This window comes from Eurosta solidaginis, chromosome 1 (genome assembly GCF_040869045.1).
Source record: "Eurosta solidaginis isolate ZX-2024a chromosome 1, ASM4086904v1, whole genome shotgun sequence".
In the NCBI taxonomy this organism is placed as follows: Eukaryota; Metazoa; Arthropoda; class Insecta; order Diptera; family Tephritidae; genus Eurosta; species Eurosta solidaginis.
Genome location: NC_090319.1, coordinates 315229100 through 315255478, shown reverse-complemented (window position 1 = coordinate 315255478; position 26379 = coordinate 315229100). Strand labels below are relative to the sequence as shown.

Here is a 26379-nt window from a genome sequence, read left to right as displayed (position 1 = left end):
TTGCACGCTTAAACTTATACCCAAGCTGGTCAATACCACAAATTGGCTTCTTTGCAGCACCTTTAAAACGGCTTTCCGCCATAAACGTTTTTTCAAAACAATGTCGGCCATCCGCCTTTGCGTTTCTAATTGCAAAACCCTCGGCATCTCTGTACCTTCAACCGGTTTTAAAAGTAGCAGTCAGCCGCGCTGGGAACTTCCTCCTACAGCAGTAAACGTTGATCTACATGCTCTCCGTAAACTTAATACGAACAGCTTAGTTTTCAAACAACGCTACGAGGAACTGATACACTCGCAATGCCTTAGAGATTGGGTACCGATCTTCGCAGATGGCTCTAAAACCGACCATAGCACAACATTCGCGGTAGTACACAGAGACGGTTCGCTAATATCCAACGGCTATTTAAGACCAAATAATTCAATCTTCTCAGCCGAGGCACTGGCTATTATTAAAGCTTCAGAATACGCAGCCAGCAACAAAGGCAAATTGCTAATTTGCGCAGATAGTTGTCTGTTCTGTCTTCCAAGCATTGAAAAGCATCTTTAACGAGGACGACCCGACTGTTACCAAAATTAGGGAAAAACTAATAAAATGGACAAAAAAGAAAAAAGTTGTATGGATACCTAGCCATATAGGTATTCCCGGGATTGAGTATGCAGACTAAGCTGCCAGAAGTACCTACTACAATCCCACCTTCTCCTTCAACACATGTTCCAAAAACGATATTCTCGAAACTATCGACTGCCACCTGTCACACCTAAAAACAGTTGAGTGGTCCCAATTTAAGCATTCATATTCCCTTCTAAATCCACTAGGTGAAAAGTCAATATACCCAGCTCCACTCTCCAAACAGCAAATCACCATATTTATCAGACTCAAGCTCAGGCACACCAAAATATCCCACGAACATATACTACTTGGTACGCCACCTTCGCCTTGTCGGTTCTGCGGGCATCTATTTTCAATTGACCACGTTCTTGATCGCTGCCAAACGACAAACGACATTACCATCCTCAGAAACGTTACCTATAATAATGTGATTACCATATACAACTTCATAAAATGTATAAATATGTTAGAATACATCTAATAACATAAGCTTTTAACGATATGAAAATACTTAGTAATAAGCCATATGTAAAGCACGAAGCACCGAAGGCCCACGCAGCCAGCGTGCTAAAAACTGTTAGGGTAATATTGGATATTTCCCCAACAAATAATAAATAAATAAATAATTTTTGTAATCCGATTTAAGCCGATTATCTAAAAATAGAATCAAAGGAGTTGCTCTGAGGTGATAAATTCATTATATTCTCTCTACACAGTTTAAAATGTATATTTTAATGTAAGAGTTCATATTTAGATCCGAAACTTTGAGACCTCTGAAAATTAAAGATTGGCATTTTTAAGTAGAAAATATTTTGCATGTTGTTTTGTGCATTTTAATAATTTTTTTTTTTTTTTGATCAAAAGTTCGACCATTAGGCGGATGTTGAATTTCTGAAGAAATATATAGCACAAATTTATAAAGGGATCGTTATTTTAAAGTTTTAATTAACTAAAGTTAACATCGGTTCACCGTTAAGTCCACGTAAAACATTTTGTGCAGCCAACATGGCCATTTCATTGCGTGCACGATGTGTAGTCGCTCCGATATGCGGGAGAATAACTGAAAGAACAAAGAGAAAACAGAGAATAGTTAGAAAGAGGGAGTTAAATATTAGATTCATATTTTATGACACAACAACTTTCGCGCCGAATAATCTGAGCTCTGTATTGGTTACGTTATATAATTTCTAGAACCAACAATTCCATTAAGACATTCAAACTTAGGGGACTTCGTGAAGAAGCTTCGTACTTATTCCTCTTTTTTCGCTAGGGGTGATAAAAAGACAAATAATAACAAGTAAGGAAGGTTAGGTTCGGGTGTAACCGAACATTACATATTCAGTTGAGAGCTATGGTGGCAACATAAGGGGAAATAACCATGTAGGAAAATGAACGGAGGGTAACCCTGGAATGTATTTGTATGACATGTGTATCAAATGAAAGGTATTAAAGAGTATTTTATGAGAGAGTGGGCCATAGTTCTATAGGTGGACGCCATTTAGGGATATCGCCATAAAGGTGGACCAGGGGTGACTCTGGAGTGCGTTTGTACAATATGGGTATCAAACGAAATGTGTTAATGAGTATTTTAAAAGGAATGAAAGGTGCTAATGAGTATTTTAAAAGGGAGTGGGCCTTAGCTCTATAGGTGGACGCTTTTCGAGATATAGCCATAAAGGTGGGCCAGGGGTGACTCTGGAATGCGTTTGTACAATATGGGTATCAAAAGAAATGTGTTAATGAGTATTTTAAAAGGAAGTGTGCCTTAGTTCTATAGGTGGACGCCTTTTCGAGATATCGCCATAGAGGTGGACCAGGGGTGACTCTAGAATATGTTTGTACGATACGGGTATCAAATTAAAGGTATTAATGAGGATTTTAAAAGAGAGTGGTGGTAGTTGTATATGTGAAGGCGTTTTCCAGATATCGACCAAAATGTGGACCAGGGACCCAGAATATCATTTGTTGGATACCGCTAATTTATTTACATATGTAATACCACGAACAATATTCCTGCCAAGATTTCAAGGGTTTTTTATTTCGCCCTGCAGAACTTTTTCATTTTCTTCTGCTGAATATGGTAGGTGTCATACCCATTTTACAAAGTTTTTTTGTAAAGTTATATTTTGTGTCAATAAACCAATCCAATTCATCCCTTTTTTCGTATTTGGTATAGAATTATGGCATTTTTTCATTTTTCCTAATTTTCGATATCGAAAAAGTAGTCGTGGTCATAGTCGGATTTCGGCCATTTTTTATACCAATTCAAAGTGAGTTCGGATAAGTACGTGAACTGAATTTAGTGAAGATATATCGATTTTTGCTCAAGTTATCGTGTTAATAGCCGAGCGGAAGGACAGACGGCAGACTGTGTATAAAAACTGGGCGTGGCTTCAACCGATTTCGCCCTTTTTCACAGAAATAAGTTATCGTCCCAAAATCTAAGCCCCTACCAAATTTCACAAGGATTGGTAAATTTTTGTTCCACTTATGGCATTAAAAGTATCCTAAACAAATTAAATGAAAAAGGGCGGAGCCACGCCCATTTTGAAATTTTCTTTTATTTTTGTATTTTGTTGTACTATATCATTACTGGAGTTGAATGTTGACATAATTTACTTATATACTGTAAAGATATTAAATTTTTTGTTAAAATTTGACTTAAACAAATTTTTTTTTACAAAAGTGGGTGTGGTCGTTCTCCGATTTTGCTCATTTTTATTAAGCATACATACAGTAATAGTAGTAACGTTCCTGCCAAATTTCATCATGATATCTTCAACGACTGCCAAATTACAGCTTGCCAAACTTTTAAATTACGTTATTTTAAAAGTGGGCGGTGCCACGCCCATTGTCAAAAATTTTACTAATTTTCTATTCTGCGTCATAAGTTCAACTCGCCTACCAAGGTTCATCGCTTTATCCGTCTTTGGTAATGAATTATCGCACTTTTTCCGGTTTTCGAAATTTTCGATATCGAAAAAGTGGGTGTGGTTATAGTCCGATATCGTTCATTTTATATATCGATCTGAGATGAGTGCTCAGGCACCCACATACCAAATTTCATCAAGATACCTCAATATTTACTCAAGTTATCGTATTTAAATCAAATTTTTTTTCGATCCTGATGATTTTGATATATGGAAGTCTATATCTATCTCGATTTCTTTATACCTGTACAACCAACCGTTATCCAATCAAAGTTATTATACTCTGTGAGCTCTGCTCAACGGAGTATAAAAATCTTAGCGTTTTGAAGGGTTGATTGCAGTATCAATGAAACAAAACTATATTAAAAGACTTCGAATAAGATATAACTGTAATTTTCCCTAGACAAAGACACACACACAAGCAAAGTGTGCATCCCAGCAAATCGAAACAACACAGAGCTAAAAGCGTCTTTTCAAAATATTGTCTAGACCCTTATGGAATCAGTTATGGATTTTTTTAGAATAGTTGTCGGTATATGTTTCATTACAAACTGATAAGCAGTCAAAACCGTTATTTTGGATAGCAAATCGATAACACTTCGATAACACCGGTATCAAATCAGCGATAACAAGTCGTCTAGTCGCCAATTACAAACCGATAACTCATCTATATCGCGTGTTTAACAAAATCAATAGAAAAATTCCTAATTCATCGACAACCCGTCTGTTAAAAATCGATTGCACGTTTGTCGTCGATAACAAGTTTTTTTTATTTTTGAATTTTGAGCATAATTTTAAACTTTTTATTTCGTTTTTAAACCCGAAAGATACACCAGTCTCTATATCTAAAGTTTTTAGACTTGTTGTTGGGACCACCAATTCCCGTTCTGATCGGAATCTCATGCATTCCGACACCCCAAACGCTAGAAATCCTATTATTATTAAAATGTATTTATAATTGTAATAATCTAAGTTTTAGGCTTAAAACGCCGTAATAGTAAATAAATAATAATAATAATAATGTAACGAATTTACTTGCAAATCCTCTTATTTGCAATCCTCTGCTAAGTTCGAATCACTAAACTGTTGAATAAATAACTCCAATTTGTAGTAATGCAAAATGGCCTTTATTAAAGTACTTCACAATAACACTCCAACTGTACAACGAATAGCTTAATAACCAAACTGATAGCTTAAAGGAAACTGACTTTCAAAATAATAGTGCTATTGCTCGCTAGATATCGTCTTACTCGTACCTGCTTGACAATTCAAATCAAACTGAATTACTTCTTACTCGCCTGCATCGCTTTTATAGTTTACGCTGCATACTTCTAGGCTCTTCGATTTCCAGAAGTTACTAGTTGTTTCGGCTACAAAATCGCCAGCCACAACTACGTGCACAAATTATTGCTCTCTCTTGTGACAACTCAGATAAGGTATATGCATGTGTTTGTAGTTTACAGTCTCCCACACACACATAAGCGTATAAGTAAATTCATCGGTGTGTGACATCTCATCTCTCGCTGCCTTGTATGTAAATGTTGCTCGTCGGAATGTGTACATATGTGTAGACGCAATTATTGATTCGTTTATGTAGATACATAATGATTGAATTATTGATGTGCATTCACGTCACTGCTTAGATCGGCTTAGAGCTGGCAGCACTCCTTAGTTTTGCTAATATTCGTAACACTGCCCTCCACCTAAGTCTGATCGTCCCGATCAGACAAATCTCTCGATCTAAACGCTGCTAATCTCTCCAAATGAACCACTTTCATTTTGGTTCGTGGTTTGGTAGTGGTTTGTATGCGGTACACTACATCGTTGATCCGTTTTACAACTTTGTATGGGCCTTCCCAGTTACACTGCAATTTCGGGGACAAACCTTTTTTTCGTTGTGGGTTGTATAGCAGCACCAAATCTCCTTCCTGAAACCCTTCCGAATTAATTGCTTTATCGTACCTCGCTTTCATCTTGTCACTCATAATCTTTGCTCGTTGCCTTACCAGATCGTGTATCTCTCTCAGCTCTTCTTCTAAGACATCAGTGGATTTCTTGTCATTCCTCTCCGCATCGGCATCTATCCCATACTTCAAATCAGCTGGCAGTCGAAGGTCATTGCCAAAAATTACCTTTGCGGGAGTTTGGCCCGTTGTGTCATGTACTGCCGATCGGTAGGCCATCAAGAATAATGATATGTGTGTATCCCAGTCCTTATGGTACTTGTCGACTACTTTCCTTAAATGCTCCTCCAATGTTCTATTGAAACGTTCCACCATACCATCGGACTGAGGATGCAATGCAGTTGTCCGTGTTTTTCGAATGCCCAACTTCTTGCACAGTTCTTGGAACACAGCTGATTCAAAATTCCTGCCTTGGTCAGAATGTAACTCCATTGGTACACCATACCTTGCAACCCATTCGTTTTTAACCACTTCTGCTACTGTTTCTGCTTCTTGGTTTGGGATTGGGTATACCTCTGGCCATTTACTGAAATAATCCATAACCACCAGTTCGTATTTGTTTCCGCGGTTGCTAGTAGGAAATGGACCTGCGACATCCATGGCGATCCTTTCAAATGGTGCACCTGAAATATACTGCTTCATCTGGCCACGACTTCGGGTTTTGGGCCCTTTCGCTCTGTTGCATACCTCGCAATTGGCAATCCACTCGGTGACCGACTGACGGCAACCAACCCAATAGAATCTCTGCTTAATTTTCTCGAGTGTCTTCGTGATTCCAAGATGGCCTCCACTTGGACCATTGTGCAACTCGCTGAGCACGTCAGGAATCCTCTTCCTGGGAACAACTATAAGTTTCTTCTTGCACTGACCATCCTCACTCTCCCATACTCGATGCAAGCAACCGGATATCAATTCCAAACTGTTCCACTGTGCCCAATATGACTTCGCAATGGGACTCTCTGCTGACATATCCTCTCTGCTTGGTCTTTCGTTTCGTTCGAGCCCTTGCATAACATGTGACAGATCTGTATCTTCTAGCTGACACTTTCTTAGTTGTTCCTTGTCCCATTCATCCGTACACGTTATAGTCATTAGCCGGACATCTATAATGTCTTCTTTAGCCTCGGCCTTTGAACAGTGCTTGCATTCCAAACTACATGGCCTTCGTGACATTGCATCGGCATTTCCATGGGTACTACCTTTTCGATGCTCAATGGAAAAGTCATAGCTTTGAAGTCGCTCGATCCACCGTGCCAATTGTCCTTCCGGATTACGGAACTGCAGTAGCCATTTTAAAGCTGCGTGATCTGTCCTGACACGGAATCGCTGGCCGTAGAGGTATTTGTGAAAATGTTTAACGCACTCTACCAATGCCAACAGCTCTCTCCGCGTAACGCAGTAGTTCCTCTCTGGTTTTCCAATCGAACGGCTGTAATATGCAACTACCTTCTCCTGTCCATCGACCAGTTGTGATAAAACGCCTCCTATAGCATATCCACTCGCATCTGTATCTAGAATAAATGTTGCTCCTGGAATCGGATATGCTAACATTGGGGCAGTGCACAAACGCTCCTTCAATGTTTGGAAAGCCACTTCTTGCTCCTTCTTCCATTCAAAAGCTTTATTTTTTCTTGTAAGCTCATGGAGGCTATGGGCTACGCTGGAAAAATTTGGTACAAATCGGCGGTAATATGTGCACAGCCCAAGAAAACTTCTCAATTCATGTAGGTTCTGTGGTCTTGGCCAATCCTTTACAGCCTCTATTTTTTCGTTTGCAGTGCAGATGCCCTCTGTCGTTACCTTGTGACCCAAATAATTGACTTCCTTTTTAAACAGCGCACACTTTTTGGGACTTAACTTCAGACCAGCGCCAGCTATTCTCTGGAAAACTTCCTCCAAATTCTTAAGATGTTCATCAAAGTTCTTGCCCAATACGATGATGTCGTCCAGGTACACCAAGCATGTTTTCCAATGTAGTCCTTTCAGTACCTGGTCCATGAGTCTCTCAAAAGTAGCTGGTGCATTACAAAGTCCAAAAGGCATCACTGTAAATTGCCAAAGACCATCACCGACACTGAAGGCTGTTTTCTCTTTATCTTCCTCCTTCACCTCCACTTGCCAGTAGCCGCTTTTCAAGTCCAGCGTGGAAAACCATTTCGTACCAGATAGCGAGTCCAGAGTGTCGTCAATTCTTGGCAATGGGTAGCTATCCTTTTTCGTTACGTCATTCAACTTCCGGTAGTCCACGCAAAACCTCATTTTTCCATCCTTCTTTTTTACAAGTACTACCGGTGAGCTCCATGGACTAGCTGATGGTTCGATGACGCCGCTGTCGCTCATTTCTTGAATGATTTGACTCACAACTTCCCGCTTCGCCAGTGGAACACTACGTGGAGCTTGACGGATCGGCCTCGCATCGCCAGTTTCAATTTGATGTTTCACAACGTTGGTGCGGCCTGGTTTAGAATCATCCTGGTCAAATATGTTCGCGTACTTTAGGAGCAGTTGTTTTGCCTTACTCTGATATGCTTTCTCTAGCCCCTGCATCCATGCCGTGATGTCATTTGAAAGATCAGTATTACTAGCTGAAACGTGTTCCTGGAGTTGTTCACAGTTAATAACTATTTCAGCCTCTTGGCATCTTCCCAAAATAGCTCCTTTAGTCAGTTTGAGTGGTGACTTGAACTCATTGAGTACTCTTACCGGAATACGACCATCTTGTTGTGTCATAGCCAGGGTTTTTCCTACAAGTATGTTTAGAGCTGATTTGTTTGCTGCTTCGACAACCCACAATTTGTTTGTCCCACAATCTCCATCAACCTTTGCCCAGATGACTGCTTCGGATTTTGGTGGTATTTGCTGACTCTCTTCCACCAGCACTCGTTTACTGCTGTAGCCTCTCTCGTAGCCGAAATTAAGTGGTACATCCATGTTTTTATATCGCATCGTCTTGCTTTGCATGTCGATCTTGATGCCCTGGTCGATTAAGAAGTCGACTCCAATTATGATTTCATCAACAATTTCTGCCACTATAAAATTGTGTACTACCGTGACGTTCCCAATTGCGACTTCACATTCTACTTCTCCAATTACCTGGGTGTCCTCTCCCGTGGCTGTACGTAATCTTGCTCCAAGCAATGGTCTTATCTTTTTGTTGACTAAATCCGCTCGAATGATGGAATGAGATGCACCCGTATCTACAGTCAGTAACCGTTCCTTTCCGTCCACATGTCCTCCAACAGTAAGATTGCTCGATCTTCTTCCAATCTGCGAGATAGAGATTATGGGGCATTCAATTGCGGGAGCCAGCTGTCGCCCCTTGCGGCTGACTCGATTTAGTTTAACGATTGAGTGGTCTTGGATATTTGCTCATCACCTTCTGCTCTGCGTTTACGACCACCCACATTGTTGGAGCTATTGGGACCGCTGCTGCAATGTCGTGCCATATGACCTGGGTTGCCACACTTGAAACATTTAATACATCCGCCATTTTTCTGTTGTGATCCCTTCAGTGCTTCCAAAATAGTGTCTACCCAATCTGGTCTTTCCACTTCTACACGATGAGCTTTGTATGCTGGTTTACTCAATAGTGAGGCCGTTTCCTGAGTCAATGCATGTGATACCGTTTCAGCAAATGTCAGCTTTGGGTTTGCGTATGCAGCTCGCTTCGTTTCCACGTCCCGTATGCCATTTATGAAACTCTGGATTTTTACCCTTTCAGTGTATTCCACGGGTGCGTCCGCATTTGCAAGATGAGCCAATCTTTCAATATCTGAAGCAAACTCCTGCAATGTCTCATTTGCTTTTTGGTAGCGGTTTTGCAACTCAATTTGGAATATCTGTTTCCTATGCTCGCTTCCGTAACGTCTCTCTAAAGCGCTCATCAATGTTTCGTAATGGTTCCGCTCGTACTCTGGGATGGTCTGTAAGATTTCCGCGGCAGGCCCTTTCAGGGCCACGAACAGAGCTGCAACTTTATCTTCAGCATTCCATTGGTTCACTGCTGCGGTCTTCTCAAACTGTAGCTTAAAGACCTGAAAAGGAACAGAACCGTCAAAGGATGGTGTCTTTACCTTTGGATTACTCGCTGAAACAGCTGGGCGATTTAGTTGTAACTGCTCCATACGACCTTTTAAATCATCTACTTCTGCCTGAAATTGAGCCATTTTTGCATCCTGCGCTTCCAGTTTTGATGATACCTGTTCCAAAATTTCTGCCGAAATTTCAGACATACGTGCCTCTTGCGCTTCCAATTGAGATGCCATATATGTCTTTTGGTCTTCCAGTTGAGATGACACTTGCGACGTCATTTCTGAAATACGTGCCTCCTGTGATTCCAGTTGGGATGCCATATATGTCTTCTGCTCTGCCAGTTGAGTTTCCATCTTGGATGTAATACGTGTCTCCTGTGACTCCAGTTGGGATGTTATATTTGTCTTTTGTTCTTCCAGTTGTGATGACATGTTGGTGGATATTTGTGATGACATTTCGGACATTTGTGCCGATATTGCAGCCAATATCATGTTCAAGTCTGTGTTTGTAACTGTCTGCGATGTTTCGTTTTTCTCTTCAATTTTTGTTGTTGTTTCGTCCCCATCAGGATAAAAGACAAACTCGTCCACATCAATTCCTTGCGACTCCATTACCTCTCGTAGCCGTGCTTGAAGTTCGATCTTATTTCCGGTTGTATTTAATCCACGGTTCTCCAACTCCTTTTTCAGTTGCTGGATCTTCAATTCACTGAACTTTGCCATGTCCAAGTCGTATTCCCAATCTTCGGAATTTATTCAACAATCCCACTTCTGACACCAATTGTAACGAATTTACTTGCAAATCCTCTTATTTGCAATCCTCTGCTAAGTTCGAATCACTAAACTGTTGAATAAATAACTCCAATTTGTAGTAATGCAAAATGGCCTTTATTAAAGTACTTCACAATAACACTCCAACTGTACAACGAATAGCTTAATAACCAAACTGATAGCTTAAAGGAAACTGACTTTCAAAATAATAGTGCTATTGCTCGCAAGATTTCGTCTTACTCGTACCTGCTTGACAATTCAAATCAAACTGAATTACTTCTTACTCGCCTGCATCGCTTTTATAGTTTACGCTGCATACTTCTAGGCTCTTCGATTTCCAGAAGTTACTAGTTGTTTCGGCTACAAAATCGCCAGCCACAACTACGTGCACAAATTATTGCTCTCTCTTGTGACAACTCAGATAAGGTATATGCATGTGTTTGTAGTTTACAGTCTCCCACACACACATAAGCGTATAAGTAAATTCATCGGTGTGTGACATCTCATCTCTCGCTGCCTTGTATGTAAATGTTGCTCGTCGGAATGTGTACATATGTGTAGACGCAATTATTGATTCGTTTATGTAGATACATAATGATTGAATTATTGATGTGCATTCACGTCACTGCTTAGATCGGCTTAGAGCTGGCAGCACTCCTTAGTTTTGCTAATATTCGTAACAATAATAATAACTTGAGTAAATATTGAGATATCTTTACAAAATTTGATATACGAGCTTACCTGGACCCAGAATAGATTGGTATTGAAAATGAGCGCAACCGGATGATAACCACGCCCACTTTATATATATATATAACATTTTGGAAAACACAAAAAACCTGATTACTCAGTAAATAATACACCTAGAATGTTGAAATTTGACGTATGGACTGATATTGAGACTCTTGATAAAAATTTGAAATTTTTTTTTAAAATGCGCATGGCACCGCCCACTTGTGATAAAATCAATTTTACAAATATTATTAATCATAAATCAAAAATCGTTAAACCTATCGTAACAAAATTCGGCAGAGAGGTTGCCCTTACTATAAGGAATGCTTTGAAGAAAAATTTAAGAAATCAGTTAAGGATCACGCCCACTTTTATACAAAAGATTTTTAAAAGGGTCGTGGACGAATAAAATAAGCTATATCTTTGCAAAAAAGAGCTTTATATCAATGGTCTTTCATTTCCCAAGTGGATGTATAACAATAAATAGGAAAAACTTTAAATTTAAAAAAAAAATGGACGTGGAACCCACCCCCCCCCCCCCCCCCCCTTCTATGTTTCGAGAGCCATAAAAAATTAACGGATCGTAATAAAATTGGGTACACAAATTTTCCCTATAGCAAGAAATATTTCTAAAAGAATTCGACGATATCGGTTAAAGACCACGCCCAGTTTTATATAAAAGATTGTTAAAAGGGGCGTAGACGAAAATCATAAGCTATAACTTAGCAAAAAATAGTTTTGAATCAATGATATTTCACTTATCAAGTTTTATTGTAAGAGGAAATGAAGAGACATTTTTTTTTTATGTGTTATGTAGAAAAGTAATTTATCTGAAATGAAATGTACAATTTCAGCCCACGCTGAGTATATAGTGTTCGGTTACACCCGCACTTAGACACCTTTACTTGTTATACTCAGCTGAGCAGAGCTCACAGAGTATATTAACTTTGTTCGCATAACGGTAATCCATAACGGCATAAACTAATCGAGATAGATATAGACTTATTTATATCAAAATGATCTGGGTGAAAGAAAAAACTTCATATAGCCATGTCCGTCTGTCCGTCCGTCCGCCTTTAAACACGATAACTTGAGTAAATTTTGAGGTATCTTGATGAAATTTGGTATGTCGGTTCCTGGGCGCTCATCTCAGATCGCTATTTAAAATGAACGAAATCGGACTACAACCACGCCCACTTTTTCGATATCGAAAATTTCGAAAAACCGAAAAAGTGCGATAATTCATTACCAAAGATGGATAAAGTGATGAAACTTGGTAGGTGCGTTGACGTTATGACACAAAATAGAAAATTAGAAAAATTTTGGACAATGGGCGTGGCACAGCCCACTTTTAAAAGAAGGTAATTTAAAAGTTTTGAAAGCTGTAATTTGGCAGTCGTTGCAGATATCATGATGAAATTTGGTAGGCACGTTACTCCTATTACTATATGTGTGCTAAATAAAAATTAGCGAAATCGGATGACGAACACGCCCACTTTTAAAAAAAAAAATTTGTAAGTCAAATTTTAACAAAAAATTTGATATCTTTACAGAATAAAAGTAAATTATGTCAACATTCTACTTCAGTAATGATATGTTGCAACAAAATACAAAGATAAAAAAATTTTAAAATGGGCGTAACTCCGCCCTTTTTCATTTAATTCGTCTATAATACTTTTAATGCCACAAGTCGAACAAAAATTTACCAATCCTTGTGAAATTTGGTAGAGACATAGACCCTATGACGATAACTGTTTTCTGTGAGAATGGGTTAAATCGGTTGAGGCCACGCCCAGTTTTTATACACAGTCGACCGCCTGTCCTTCCGCTCGCCCGTTAACACGATAACTTGAGCAAAAATCGATATATCTTTACCAAACTTAGTTCACGCACTTATCTGAACTCACTTTATCTTGGTGTTAAAAATGACGCCCACTTTTTCGATATCGAAAATTTCGAAAAATGAAAAAAATGCCATAATACTGTACCAAATATGAAAAAAGATATGAAACATGGTAATTTGATTGTTTTATTGACGCAAAATATAACTTTAGAAAAAACTTTGTAAAATGGGTGTGACACCTACCATATTAAGTAGAAGAAAACGAAAAATTTCTGCAAGGCGAAATCAAAAGCCCTTGGAATCTTGGCAGGAATACTGTTCGTGGTATGACATATATAAATAAATTAGCGGTACCCGACAGAAGATGTTCTGGGTCACCCTGGTCCACATTTTGGTCGATATCTTGAAAACGCCTTCACTTATATAACTAAGGGCTACTCCCTTTTAAAACCCTCATTAATACTTTTAATTTGATACCGATATCGTACAAACACATTCTAGAGTCACCCCTGGTCCACCCTTATTGCTATATCTCGATAAGATGTCCACCTATAGAACTAAGGCCCACTACGTTTTAAATAATCATTAACACCTTTCATTTAATACACATGTCATACAAACACATTCCAGGGTTACCCTAGGTTCATTTTTCTAAATGGTGATTTTCCCTTATTTTGTCTCCAAAACTCTCAGCTGAGTATGTAATGTTCGGTTACACCCGAACTTAGCCTTCCTTATTTGTTTTAACTTAGAGTTAAAATGACATGAGCTAAATTCATATATTTTTTACAATTTTTTTAAATCAACTCTGAGCTAAAAATAATTTGCCGTTCTGCAAGTTTGCCTGCGACTTCTTCAAAATAGTTATGTGAAACTCAGAAACTAGTCGCTTTTCTACACACTCAAACTCACCTAAATTCGGTAAAGTTAGCAATGGATCATCAAGAGGCAGTGGTTCTGGTACCGTAACATCCAAACCGGCTGCGAATATTTGGTTTGCTTTTAGAGCTACATAAAGATCTTGATGATTCATACGAGCTACGAATAATAAGTTTGCAGGTTTTTAATTCTGTTTAATTATGAAATGGTTAAAGGTAAAAGCCTTACCACCACGTGCAATGTTCACAAGCACAGCATTCTTCTTCATCTTACTGAAAGCGTCTGCATTAAAAATACCAGCAGTTTCCTTAGTCAATGGTGCTGCAATGATCACAAAATCACTCTGCGCTAGTAAAGTATCGAAATCAACTTGGCTTGCTGAGTATTTCTTCTCAATATCCTCAGCTACACGCCGGCGTGTCATATAAAGTACACTGCCAATATCGAAACCAGACAAACGTTTGGCAATAGCTTGAGCAATACTACCAAAACCGAAGAAACCAACAACAGAGTGATACAAATCCTAACCTACCATCCAATGAAGGCGATAATTTTGCCAAATTTGGCTATAAGACATTAGAACGGACATACATTTTTTTTTATTTTTTTGGAAATTATTCCATTATATTTACGTTACTCACGCCTCAACCATCTGACGTGCTTCATAAAAACGTCGCGCTGCCGCCAACAATAGGCCTACTGCAACATCTGCTACGGCATCGTTTGAAACAGTAGGCGTATTGCCTAACGGTATATTTCGTCTTTTAACCTCATCCACATCTATATGTTCTATGCCAACTGACATTGCGGAAACCGATCTCAGTTGCGGACCAACGGCATCCAGCACCTCTGCATTTATTGGCAGTTTGGTACGCCAAAAGAGCGCATCTACACCTTTTGCTTTTTCCAAAATTTCCGAGTACTTACTTGGCACAGATTGGCAAATAATTAACTCACACTCCAGTGCCATAAAATCAAGAACATGTTGGGGAATTTCTGGAGTTGTGAGTAGTATTTTGAATTTCCTTTTTTTATTATCCGGCATTATTTGTATGTTTCTGTTTGGAAATCACCAAATCGCACTACTTGTCGGTAGATTTTATAACTAAAGATAATTTTAATTTATTTCAGCGCTTAAAGTTCGAATATCTTACTTGCTTTCCCTTACTATGCCGACTAAAATTTTGCTTACATAATTTAACAATACACGAAGCTATTGCAAGCGTGCACTTAGAATTTTTTATAGCTTTTGATAACTTTCTCCACGCTTTGCCTTCTCTTTAATTTGTAAGTGTCTTTGACGAACGAAACTGTTGCACCCAAATTTGACTTACTTAATCTTAAAAGTTAAATATTTATTTAAAATGTTTGTATATAAACCAAATTCTTTAAGTAAACAGTAGAAGAAAATTCTATCTTGCTCAGTGTTTTTAAAATGGTTTTATTTACCTTTACTTGACAGGGTGGACGGCCGGCCGGCACGAATTTTGTTATTGGGTAACTTCCCGATAAGCTACAAGCTTGAAACTTGGAGTATAGTTCAGAACCCAATCACAATGCAATAATAAGAAAAAGCTCCGATAGGTAGCGCATGGGTCGAAATATTTCAAAAAATCGTATTTGTGTTACGATTTGGTTCAAATTTGGAACCATAATACATACAAGATTATAAAGCGACCTATGAAAAAAGCGCCGCTTGGTGGCGCAAGGGTCGAGATATTCAAAGAAATCGTAATTGTGGTCCCATTTGGCTCATATTTGGAACCATGATACATACAAGATTATAAAGCGACCTATGAAAAAAAACGCCGCTTGGTGGCGTAAGGATCGAGATATTCAAAAAAATCGTATTTGTGGTCCGATTTTGCTCATATTTGGAACAAGATTATAAAGCGACCTATGAAAAAAATCGCCGCTAGGTGACGCAAGGATCGAGATATTCAAAAAATCGTATTTGTGGTCCGATTTGGCTCATATTTGGAACACATAATACATACAAGAATAGAAAGCGACCTAGGAAAAAATCGCCGCTAGGTGGCGCAAGGATCGAGATACTCAAAAAATCGTATTTGTGGTCCGACTTGGCACATATTTGGAACACATAATACATACAACAATAGAAAGCGACCTACGAAAAAATCGCCTCCAAGTGGCGCAAGGATCGATGTATTTAAAAAAAATCGTATTTGTGGTCCGATTTGGCTCATATTTGGAACATATAATATATACAGGGATAGAAAGCGACCTATGATGTCCGATTTGGCTCGTATTTGGAACAAATAGTTCATACAGTCCGGTAGAAGTGATCATCAAAATATTTTGGAGTTCAAGGAGGGACAAGAATACGTATCGCAGAGTTTAGTTAAGTCTTTGGGAGGATTATGCATTGAGGACTAGATTGTAACAAATTGTCAGGAAAGAGTCCTTGTAATAATGAGTCACTAAATGAACTAAATAGAATGAGAAATAATAGGCAATTAAATAAAGACTAAAAACTTGAAAATAAAATAATTAAAAAAACTTTTTTTTTTAATTTAAACGGTTTTATTGAAAACAATACTTACATGAAGTAATAATACTAAAAGCTAGAAAATAATTGGGTAGGTCCTAGGTAATAGTCATCACACTCCCCATCAATCTAGGGCGTTGATCAGACAATTAAATAAAAGCGTTGGACGCGTAAAATTTCGATTAAGTAAGACCAACTGAACCTTAATAAGGTTATGCTACGCCTCACGTTTTTAGAAATTTCAAGATATCATGGCGGAATCAAACAAGTGACGCCGAAAATCAGCTGATTGGTACTTTTTAAATATGATTTGACCAGGGACCAATTTTAATAGTAATTTTGTCTTCTGAGTCGAAAAATTCCGGGTTAAAATATTGTCCTAAGAGAAAGTTTATTTGTTCCCGGGGATATCCTTAGCAATTTGTTGACGAATCATGCATCCTTTTTATTTTTTGGACTTTTCTTCTAAAAAAATCCACAAATAAAAGTAAAATCCGGACTTTTATTTTTAAGGACTAATAAAAGTCCCGCTCTATAACTATGGAACGGCTCATCCAAATGAAACGAATTTTTTACCAGTATTTTCTCATATGTCTTAATATGACTTATATGGTCATTTGAAAATTTTTGTAAATAATACCAGAAAATTTTCTTAGAAAAACTAAACAACACTCATGGTGCTATTATTCCATTGTACACTTTCACCTATCTTTTCGCCATAAATTTTGATACAACTAAGATATTGCCTTGAAATTTGATACACCACTTTCTGTTGAAACAATAAAGATTCAGTATAAAAAAATCGTTTCATTTGGATGAGATGTTCCATAGGTATAGGGCCGGGCTTATATTCTGCCCTTCGAAAATAAAAGTCCGGATTTAAATTTAATTTTGGGACTTAAAAAAAGTCTGTATTTAATACTTACTTTCGGACTAAACAATTTAAAGTCGGAAAATATTTATTTCTGAGGAACTTTTATTATAAAAGGAAAAACAGTTTAGGTCCCTAGACTTGACACTGCAACTCCCGTCTCTGTATGATTTTGACATTAATTCATCGTGTTACAAAACAAATTTCATCTAATCTTCATTTTTTTCTGGATGTATGTCGCCTTGCTGCCACCTTATATGGTTCCGCTATGCTCGATATTGCTATTGATTTTTTTTTTTTGGTTGAAGAGAATTATGTACACGACACACTGAGCGACTTGCTTTTAACTAAGCGTTGCCAGAGAAAAAATCTCTTATATATATTACAAAATCCTCATTCGTCGACTCATAAAAAGAAAGGCATGAGTCCCTAAAACTCATAAGCAGCAGAAAGGTTTTAGTTTAACTAAAGCTGGTTTTTTGCTACAAGTTAAATCACCAGAACTGTACACACACTCAAAGTTGGCAACCAAAGAAAACGCAACAAAATCGAATGCAAAATAGAAAATTACTTTGCGTTATTATATTGTATAATGTTTAAGTTCCTTGTAACAAACCGTATAATATTTTAACTGTGTATCGAAATGTGTGAACCAGGCATTATTTATTGGTATTCTGCGGAATTCGTATACGATGTATTCAGAATGTTGTATGAACCTTTTTCGGATCAGTTATGGATCTTTTAAAGTAAACAAAAATAATATTCATTTTGAGAAAAGTTAATAACTTATGGCAACGCTAGTTCTACTAAATTATCTCAATGAGAGGTTACGCTGTGAGTATAAGCGAAGTGGACAGTGTTATAACTTGACAATAACCGCGTGTTACGTGTTACGTTTTTCAAAAACCTTAGGAAACGTCATTATCAATTGTTAATTGAAATAGAAATTTTGTAAACTTGCTTTCTTTTTTAGCGAGTTACAAATTATAATCGGGCTCTTAATTGTAGCGATCTTATTGCCATCAATTTTTAAAAGACTTGCCATTAAGGGAAAAACTTGAAACTTCACACATAGATCAAAGCACCTTGACAACGCATCAAATGGGGGAAATAAAAAGAAGATAGGTAGAAAATTTTTAAAAATTTATGTGAAGGAAGTGTTTACAATTGTTATACCCAGATGTACTTTGCATTGGACAACGGTTGGTTGTACAGGTATAACGGAATCGAGATATAGACTTCCATAAAAAAAGCCAAGCAAATATTGCGATATATAGACAAATTAGGTATACGGGCTTATCTGGATCCAGAATAGACTGATATTGAAAATCGTACGAAAGCCACGCCCACCTTTTCGATGTTGAAAATCTAGAAAAATAGTAAAAATGAGATAATTAAAAAGCGAATACCGCTAAGCTAATGAAATTTTGTAAGTGAATTGGTTTTATAACGCAAAATATGGTAACTCCAAAAAATTTAAATAAGGGTGTGGCACCAGCCAAATTTAGGAGAAGAAAATTTGGAAGTTTATCAAGCCGTAAATCAAAAGCTGTTAAAGATATTCTATTGAAATTTGGCAGAGATACTGTAGTTGCCAAATTATATAGACTGAGTGAAGATAATCAATACCAGTTAAACAACACGCCCACTTTTCTTACAGGTCTAACCTTAACAAAGTTTGTAGTAACAACGGTATTTAACTACATTTGACTGATATTCTACCTTAGTTGTGGTATGGTTGAGCTAAGAGCAAAACTTAAACAAATTTTGAAAATAGGCGTCACTCGACCCTTTTTGCTTCTTTTGAACGAAAATAAGTTCAGAATAGAACCATACACGTATTATTACGCAGCCTTTTAACAACTATTAACCAAATAATGTAAACAACAACAGCTTTTCAAGTGCGCAGTTGGGTATGTAATGTTCGATTCCTCCCGAACTTAGACTTTCTTACTTATTTTATCTGATTTTTATTGGATAGCTATTTAAAAATATGTTGGCCATTGATATTAAACAACAACTTATGTTTTTCCTCTCTCACTTCGACGCATTTCAGTACGGTATCAGGTTGTCCTCAGAATGATTTTATCTTTATTTGAACAAGGAAACATATTAATAACATTTTTTTAATATTACGTTTGTAGATAAATTTGAGAGTTTTTGTTTTTAAAAAATAATGCTTGAAGAATCTACTACGGAATTCCGATTATTACTACGATTTAACTCTATATAGTTATTTCGGTTGTTCCAACACTGACAGTGTTGTTATAAGTTTGTTCTACTTGTTTGAAGAATTTCACTGTGGAAGATTAAGCGATTCTTATCAACTGTAGATAAACAATTTAGTAGAACACATTTTGTGTGAGTTGCAGTGCTTCAAAATCACGACACAACATATGATGAAATGGCTACATATTTTCTCAAAGAGCATTTGTTTGGATTTACTTATAACACCAAACAAAACTTTAATGTTAAATATCGGTTTCTCAGTTTTGTTAAGATATATTTTTGTTATTAACCGCAATTTACACGAAACTTTGCCAAGATTATATAAATGTAGCAAAACGCTGTGGAAAATGTACCTTAACACAAACATAATAGCTGTGTTTTTTTACATCTATAGACGTCTACGGTTAAACTTTATATGAACTGCTAAGCGTCAAACTTTAAATACACCTCTGAAATTGCTGCGCATAAAATTAGTACTACTAAATTTCAATACGCATTATACTCAGATGTAACTGAAATATGTGTCTATGTTTCACCTCTACACTTATTCTATGTATCACCTCTTAAAATGGTGCGTGTCCACAATTCATCGCAACTGATTCAGCTATATGTTATACACTATGGCCATCAGAGGGTTGTATCTCCGATTTTCGGTACACCCTGTGCTGTAGCTAGTTATTTAACCACTGTCGATGGATGGGTCTCCTAAGCATTGAATAAGCGAGGATACGCGTTTTTTAAACGGTTTTAAAGGCCAATTAATGGTGACTTATCCATAACCAGATAAAACAGCTGATCGAACCAATCTTATGGAAATCAATGTAATCTATTAATAATACCATAACCAAAGAGGATAAATCAATAAGAGACATCACTTAACATGTTTGCTTCGAACACAAACTACTCGCTGATTTAGATTGGGGTTACTGACATTTCTTTTTATGGCTGTTCGCAACAACACGGCGAAAACCACGGCTGCCACTTCGAACTCTGTTTGGTGCGCTGGTACCTTTTTGTAAATTTTGGTGCTTTTTAAGCAAGTAACCACGATTTTGATATTTTTGTCTTTTTCACTACTGCACAGATTCAAAAATCGTGCAATCATTTAATTGTAGCAGAACAAAGGCAATTCCGGCACATAAAGGAGTAATGTTGGATTTCCCAAAAAACAAATTTTGTAGATAGTTGATGAAACAACGGACTTATCAGAACGAGAGGTCTTGTTTTGGTGGTTAGATATTTCGATCGATTAACAAACAAATTTTGTCATACATTTTAGTCACTAGTTGAGCCTAATAAAAATGATACAACACTGAATTAAAAATTTATTTCAAAATCACGTGTGCCTCTTGGTAATTATATAAAGCTTGCCATTGATGGAGCCAATAAGATGGCCAGCGAAAAAATTAATTGAAAACAAAATTTTACGTTTAGTGCATTCAGGCGAATCGATTTGAACTAGGTAACCTGTCACTCTGCAAATTGGCTGAGCTTGTACCCATTTTCTTATTCTGTAAGAAATATTGGGACGATTTTGTTATGCCAGGATTTGTATGCTGCCACGACTTTGTTGTAAGAAATGATCTCATTACTTCTCATACATCAGATGACGAATAGCACTGTGATATTGAAATATTTTGAGACTTATTTATATATATGGGCAAGTCTGGGTGCCTGACGCAACATTTTCATGCATTTTATGAGAATATTCGCGAAGCTTAGGCGAAATTTTACATTCCTTAGACGATAGGCTGATGCTCATAGATTAATGAACGCGACAATGTTAACTCAATTAACAACACTATATGACATTGAAAATCTATTATTTTCAAGATGCACCTCAAGTTTTAGGTCTAGTCTAGTATACAAAATCTGCATACTTGGATCATATACGCCCTCAAAATCCGGAGTTGGGGTCCAATAACCCAATAAGCGGAGACATCTACTGTCATATAACTTTCCATCTGTTTATTCTTCCATGTATTTTTACGTCATTGAAATTAGTAAATTTTTGTGCTTGCAGCGATGCACAAATGTAGGTTTAATTGACGGAAATATGTCAGCTATTATTTGACAGGTATGTATGGCAATGGAAGAATAGAAAGATTTTTCACTTGTATGGATTCACAATGACCATATCATAGCCAGCCAATTGGTTTTTGGTTTCTCGCCATATCCGTAACCTAAAAATATTTCAGTTGGTGAATTTAATAACTTTTTGTAGATTTTATTCATTGTTTTGGATACGTTGTGACTAAGAGACTTATTTCTTGTGGAATATGTTTGCAATTTTTTGCGTTTTCTTCATTTTTATGAAATTTTTACGATTTGTAGGTTAAGGCACCACTAATCGATCACATTGGAGATGGTTACGGATATGGGTATGGTTACGACTATGGCGTTAGGGTTAAATAAGTTTAATTGGCCCTTTATTTAGCTTGATTTGACAGGCTGGCAGGTTGGCTGGCTGGCACGAGTTTTGTAATTGAAATTTAAGTAACTTCCCGAAAAGCTACAAGCTTGAAACATGGAATATAGTTCAGAACCCGATGACAATGCAATAATAAGGAAAAAAACTCCGATAGGTGTCGCATGAATCGAAATATTTAAAAAAATCGTATTTGTAGTCCGATTTTTTTCATATTTGGAACACATAATACATACATGAATAGATAGCGACCTATGAAAAAAAATCGCCGCTCGGCGGCGCAAGGATCGAGATATTCAGTATTTGTGGTCCGCTTTGGCTCATATTTGGAACACATTCATGTATGGAATAGAAAACGACCTGTGAGAAAAATCGCCGCTAGGTGGCGCAAGGATTGAGATATTCAATATTTGTGGTCCGGTTTGGCTCATATTTGGAACACATGATACATACATGAATAGAAAATGGCCTGTGAAAAAAGCGCCGCTAGGTGGCGAAAAATCGAGATATTCGAAAAAATCGTATATCCATATTTGGAACACATAATACATACATGAAAAGAAAGCGGCCCACGATGTCCGATTTGGCTCATATTTGGAACAAATATTAAATATAGTCCAGTAGAAGTGACATCAAAATATTTTGGAGTTCGAGGAGGGACAAGCATACATGGCGCAGAGTCGAGTAAAGTCTTTGGAAAGGTTATGTATTGAGGACTTAGATTGTAACAAATTGTCAGGAAAGAGTCCGTGTAATAATGAGTCACTAAATGAACTAAATAGAATGAGAAATAATAGGCAGTTAAATAAAGACTAAAAACTTGAAAATAAAATAATAAAAAAAAGTTTAAGTTAAACGGTTTTATTGAAAACAATACTTACATTAAGTACTAATAATACTAAAAGCTAGAAAATAGTTAGGTAGGTCCTAGGTACTAGTCATCACACTCCTCATCAATCTCGGGCATTGATCAGGCAATTAAATAAAAGCATTGGACGCGTCAGTTAGTAGTCAGTAGTTATTATATTTTTACGCGCAAACGTAAGCGTATACGCATGTAAAAAAAACACGGCTATTGTTGATGAATTTTGATGTTTTAATTCGAAGTCAGACCATCTCAGATTTTTTGACGGATTTCTATTTTGTGTGCTGAAGTAATATCAGCAATCAAATTTTAGGGAAATTCGCCGAGCGATTTTTGAGTAAACTGAATTTTAGTACATCATCATGTCACATCAATTGCACAGTTTGAGAGTGAAGATATATTCTTGCCGAGATTTGTAGATCTAGTCGAAAACATAACCCCTACAAACTTGGAATTTTCAAAATACTCTCACACTCTGGAATCAGGGGCCAAAAACCTCCTTTTCATAGGTTGATTCATATATTAGCTCAAACTTTATTTCTGTTTGGTCTGCGAATAAATCTTTCATGTCATCAGAAAAATTACATTTTTGCGCTTTCAACAATGTAAAATTTGTAAATTTGTGTGTTGAAATATCAAACATTAAAATTCGGCTGAGATATTTTACTTTGACCACTCCTAGGTGAAAAATTTTGGTTCTGTAATAAACGAAGATAAAACTTTATACTTTTTTCTGTGTTCATATGAAATCGAGGAATACAACAATAAAACCTAAAAGCAGAATAGACTGTGAATTCTATTCAAAATTCCTTTGATTATACACGTAACCAAAATAATCAAGACAACCGTTATACAAAATGAACAATGAATTTTCAATATATATTGTAAGGTTTCTCTGATACTTCTATTCACAAATTTACAAATTACATCATCAGAAGCGTAGCTCTTTTTGTGATGAAATAAAAGTTTTGTTCGTAGACCAAACAGCAAAAAAGTTACTGGCCGATTTATGAATCAATCTACAAAAAGGGGGGTTTGGCCCCTACCTCCAGAGTTAGAGGGTATATTGGAAATTTTAAGTACGCTGGGTTTATGTACTCAACTAGATCTACAAATTGCGGTACATCTCTTCAAGAGTTTATTTTCACAATGCAATTGATGTTACGTGATGATGCACTAAAATGCAGTTTTCAGAAAAAGCTGTAGGGGAATTTTCGTTAAATTTTATTGCTGAGCTTATTTCAGCTCACAAAAGAGGAGTCCGCAAAAAAAGTTGCGTGAAGTTTCCAGTGTGTAGCCCAATTGAAAGCTTTTTACGAGATTTCTAAAAATATCGATCTATAAACCCCATTAAGAAAACTTTTCCCTTTGGCTCCTGAATTGTGTTTAAAAACTCAAGTCTCCAGCTTACTGGAAAGCCACTTAAAAATCGATCGCAAGATTCCGTGTTATGAATTTTGTAATAAATTTGTCCTTTGCATCACCCAGCAACAGTTTTTCTACCCAGTGATGCGTTTCCGTACAAACACGAAAAATACCCAGTACAAAGAAAGTTATAATAAAATGTATAGGAGGTAAAAATACTTCTGGACCTCTAAGGGATAAGTTAGGCATCCTTTTTGAGTGATATCGGCATCCATTTGATTACAAACCGATTAGACGTCGATGACCTTGTTATCGATAACAAACCGCCTATAAAAAATCATATAACAAAAACATATTTTCCCAATACCAAATCAATATATGTTGGGTAACGCATCGAAAACAAACCGATGAAAAATCGATATCGGGAAATCTTGCGAAAAGGCTTTTCGGTTTTTTACAATGTTGCCACATTTTGGATTTTTTTTTTTAATTTAAATGAAATATTCTGATATGCCAATTGACAGAAGGATATTTTAAGTCATTATTTCAATAAAAAATTACATTAAGTGGAATTTTCACCTAGCCTTAGTTTTGTATTTACCAGAATACCCGGCAGACTTTGTTCTGCCCGAGAATTGGTTTGCCTACATTTAAAAGGAGGGCTTCGCTTCTCCTCTTCACTTCTACTTAGTCTTCCACCTTGTCCATCACTTATTTCGCTTCCTGTTCCACTCTTGAAACCATTCCTACTTCCGCTCCCAGTCCCACTCTCACTTTCCAACTTTCACATTCATTCCCAATCCCACTTCCACTCGTACTCTTATTCCCACTCCCAATACCATTCCCACTTCCACTTTTAAGCCCAAATTTTTAACAATAACCCCTGGTCCACTTTCCAGAGAAAAGGCTTCAAAAATTAAGCATGTCGAAGTGGCCTCCCCGGACCAAAGGTTAAGAAAACGGCACCATCTATAGAATTTTTTCGAATAGGCCAGCCACTGGTCCACTGCTTGGAAGGAAAAGTTTCTCAAATATTAGGCAAGGCAAAGAGGTACCCTTTCACCAAATAGCAAGCAAAAGGTCTCATAAATACGATTTATTGCAACCGGATTTTTAGAGCTTTTGGAATAGGTCGGTGGTCTCTGGTCCACTTCCTGCAACAGAAAGTTTCTCAAATATTATCATGGTCACAGGGGTACCTTTGTACAGAATTCCAAGTGAATCACACCATTTGTACAGAATTCCAAGTGAATCACACCATTAATTATATTTTTTGGATTAGGACGGTCCCTGGTCCACTTCCAGGAGCAAATAGTGAATCTTAAGCATCCTCAAAATCCTTTCGAATATACGCAAAAAATTTCGTCAATATCAGTCTAGTGGTTTAGGAGGAGTTCAGTCACAAACACACGTACAGAGGACATATATGTATTGAGATATATATGTGTAGCAGGAGTTTTTGACACGGAATTGAATCGCACCGATATGAGTTTCGTTAACAAAATATTTTTTAAATATTCTTCTACAGAGTCATAATACACAACTACCCTTGGAAGGTCGTCCCGCTACTAAAGCCTGGAAAACCAGCTAACATAGGAGACTCTTATCGTCCGATATTTATCTTATTACTGACGATAGGCACTTGAAGCCATTCTGCTCCCCTACTTTAAAGCAAATTTAAATTCCATAGACAACCACCGCATTAAATGACATTAGCACTCAGATTAATTGCAGATTAAATCAAAACCCCCGCTATAGGACAGTACTCGTTGCATTAGACCTGTCAAAATCTTTTGATACGGTCAAACATGGAATGTTACTGCAAGACCTGGAATGGTCTCCCCTCTCCCCAAGTCTTAAAAGGTGGACCGCAAATTACTTGTCTGGTCGGCAAGCATAGGTACAATTCAGGAACGCAACATCCAAACCAAGAAGGGTTAAACAAGGGATGCCACAGGGGTGATGTCATATCCCCACTTTTGTTTAACTTCCACATATCAAAGCTACTTTCCCCACCAGAGGAGTCACTATCGTTTCCTACGCCGATGACTGCACAATAATGGAACAGGCCCAGGCCCACAGATCGATAAGCTTTTTAACAAAATAAACAGCTATCTCCCTAATCTCTCCAGTTTCGTCGCCTCACGAAACCTGACATTGTCACCGACTAAATCATCGGCGACTTTATTTACAACATGGACGTCCCAAATGTCGACTATTTTGAACATCCTCATTAATGGCACCACGCTACAGGCTGTCTTACACCCCAAAATCTTGGGTGTGACGTTCGATTAGGATCTACATTTTGGTGAGCATGCAGCCGAAATTGTACCGAAAATCCAGAGCCGCAAT

The 26379-nt window shown here is 37.2% G+C and overlaps 1 pseudogene; it reads right to left on the bottom strand.

The window, feature by feature from the left end:
- Positions 1–1417: 1417 nt before the first annotated feature.
- On the bottom strand, positions 1418–15107 carry LOC137243929 (glyoxylate reductase/hydroxypyruvate reductase-like; annotated as a pseudogene).
- Between the last annotated feature and the right edge of the window lie 11272 nt (positions 15108–26379).